Source organism: Mandrillus leucophaeus, unplaced genomic scaffold (genome assembly GCF_000951045.1).
Source record: "Mandrillus leucophaeus isolate KB7577 unplaced genomic scaffold, Mleu.le_1.0 Scaffold200, whole genome shotgun sequence".
Taxonomy (NCBI): Eukaryota; Metazoa; Chordata; class Mammalia; order Primates; family Cercopithecidae; genus Mandrillus; species Mandrillus leucophaeus.
Window position 1 is genome coordinate 469,782 of NW_012102033.1, and position 2,859 is coordinate 472,640.

At 49.0% G+C, this 2,859-nt stretch overlaps 1 protein-coding gene across 1 annotated transcript in view; it reads right to left on the reverse strand.

Moving 5' to 3' along the window:
* Positions 1 to 2,859, reverse strand: part of LIN7B (lin-7 homolog B (C. elegans)) — an 11,365-nt gene that overhangs the window by 4,686 nt on the left and 3,820 nt on the right. The gene's annotated exons all lie outside the window — the stretch shown is intronic.

Genomic DNA, 2,859 nt, shown 5'->3' on the forward strand with positions numbered 1-2,859 from the left:
TATTATTATTATTATTATTATTATTGAGACGGAGCCTCGCTCTGTCGCCTAGGTTGGGTCTCAGATTTGTATTTTAAGATCACTGGGGCCCGGCGCGGTGGCTCACGCCTCTAATCCTAGCACTTTGGGAGGCTGAGGGGGGCGGATAGCCTGAGCTCAGAAGTTCGAGACCAGCTTGGGCAACATGGTGAAACCCCGTCTCTACGAAAATACAAAAAAAATAGCCGGCATGGTGGTGTGCGCCGGTACTCCCAGCCACACGAGAGTCTGAGGCAGGAAAATTGCTTGAGCCCAGGAGGCGGGGGTTGCAGTGAGCCCAGATGGCAACTGCACTCCAGCCTGACAGAACGAGACTCCATCGCTTAAAAAATAAAAAAAATAAAAAAAGCTCTGGGCAGAGCGGGCGCTGTGTCTCAGGCCTGTAATCCCAGCACATAATCCCAACACTTTGGGAGGTTGAGGTGGGAGGATCACTTGAGCCCAGGAGTTTAAGACCAGCGTGGACAACATGGTGAAACCCCATCTCTACAAAAAAATTCAAAAATTAGCTGGGCCTGGAGGCGTGTGCCTGTAGTCCTAGCTGCTCTGGAGACTGAGGTGAGAGGATCACTTGGGCCCAGGAGGTCGAGGCAGGAGTGAGCTATGATCACACCACTGCACTATACCTGGGTGAAAGAGTGAGTCCCTGTCTCAAAAAAAAAAAAAAAAAAAAATCACTGGGCTGAGCGCAATGGCTCACACCTGTAATCCTAGCACTTTGGGAGGCTGCATGCAGCGAGAGGACTGTTTGAGCCCAGGAATTCAAGACCAGCATGGGCAATATAGTGAGACTGCATATCTACTGGAAAAAAAAAAAAAATCACTGTAGCCACTATGGAGACTGGTTTGGACAAGAACAAGACGAGAAGCAGCGGGGCAGCTTAGGAGGGTACCACAGCCATCCCAGTGGCAGCTGGCACCAGGGCCAAGGCATAGAAGATGGGTGGGCAGATGTGGAAAATGTCTGGACAAGCCTTGGTGCTTGGCTATATATGGGGATTGAGAGATGCAGGAGAAGACAGTATTGAGGTGCTTTGGTGCCATTTTTAAGATGGTCTACACTGAAGGAGAGATACTGGATATTTTGTCTGTTTTCAGAGGCAGAGTCTTCCCTCTGTTGCCCAGACTCAAGTGCAGTGGCGCAAGCTCAGCTCATTGCAACCTCTGCCTCCCGAGTTCAAGTGATTCTCCTGCCTCAGCCTCCTGAGTAGCTGGGACTACAGACGCGCACCTCCACGCCTGCCAAATTTTTGCATTTTTCGTAGAGACGGGGTTTCACCATGATGGCCAGGCTGGTCTCGAACTCCTGACCTCAAGTGATCCACCCACCTCAGCCTCCCAAAGTGCTGGGATTACAGGCGTGAGCCACCTTGCCTGACCGATACTGGATATTTTGAATTTGAGGAGCCTATGCAGAATCCATGGGGAGAAACTATCGATCTAGGTCTGGGGCTCAAAAGAGCAACCTGGTCTGCAGGCATGTTTGAGTATTGGGGCATAGGTGGTCAATAAAACCACAGGAGTGGATAAGAATGTCAGGGGCAAGCGAATATTAAGAGGGCCTAGGACTGGTCCCCAAACCTCTCTAACACTTAAAAGTCAGGAGGACAGCAGAGAATGGCCTGAAATGTAGGCAGAAACCGAGGTGGGAGAAACCATGAGAAGAGAGGTTTTTAAATTTTATCTTTTTGTTTGTTTTAGATGGAGGGGTCTTTGTTGCTCAGGCTGGTCTTGAACTCCTGGGCTCAAACAATCCTCCTGCCTCAGCCTCCCAAAGTGTTGAGTTTACAGGCGTGAACCACTGTGCCTGCCTGAATGTGTTCTTCAAAAGAAGTATAGCTGGGCGTGGTGGCTCATGCCTGTAATCCCAGCACTGTGGGGGACCAAGGTGGGTGGATCACCTGAGGTCAGGAGTTCAAGACCAGCCTGACCAACATGGAGAAACCCCGTCTTTGCTAAAAATACAAAGTTAGCCAGGCGTGGTGGTACGTGCCTGTAATCCCAACTACTGGGGAGGCTGAGGCAGGAGAACTGCTTGAACCCAGGAGGCGGAGGTTACGGTGAGCCGAGATCGTGCAATTGCACTCCAGCTGGGGCAACAAGAGTGAAACTCCCTCTCAAAAAAAAAAAAAAAGTAAGGCTAGGCGTGGTGCTCACGCCTGTAAGCATTTTGGGAGGCTGAAGCGGGTAGATCACTTGAGTCAGGAGTTTGAGGCCAGCCTGGTCAACATGATGAAATCCCGTCTCTACTGAAAACTGAAAAAATTAGCTGGGCATGGTGGCGGGTGCCTGTAATTCCAGCTACTTGGGAGGCTGAGGCAGGAGAATCGCTTGAACCCAAGAGTGGAGGTTGCAGTGAGCCGAGATTGCGCCATTACATTCCAGCCTGGGAAATAAGAGTGAAACTCCGTCTCAGAAAATTAAATAAATAAATAAATAATAATAAAAGGAAGTGGTCAGTGGTATCATGCTCTAGAGAGGCTGAGATGTGGACAAGACTTTCTTTCGAGAAGTCTGGCTGCTGCTCTTCTGTTTCCGCTGGGTGGCGATATGGAGTCCAGAAAAAGGCTTGTTCCAAGTGGGAGGACTAAAGTAGGTTGGTCTGGCTCCTTTACTGTAGTTCTCTCTTTAGCAAAAAGTAATGTCTTTATGGGATTAAAAACAAAATCAAATAACACAGACAGGCTAATAGTGAAAAGCACCAGCCTCTGTACCTCTGCTAACTCTACTCACTGCGAGAGGGAACTTACAGATGTTTAGTTTGAGAGCTGCTTCTGTGTCTAAGTAACATGCTATTTATCTCTCTCTCTATATATATCC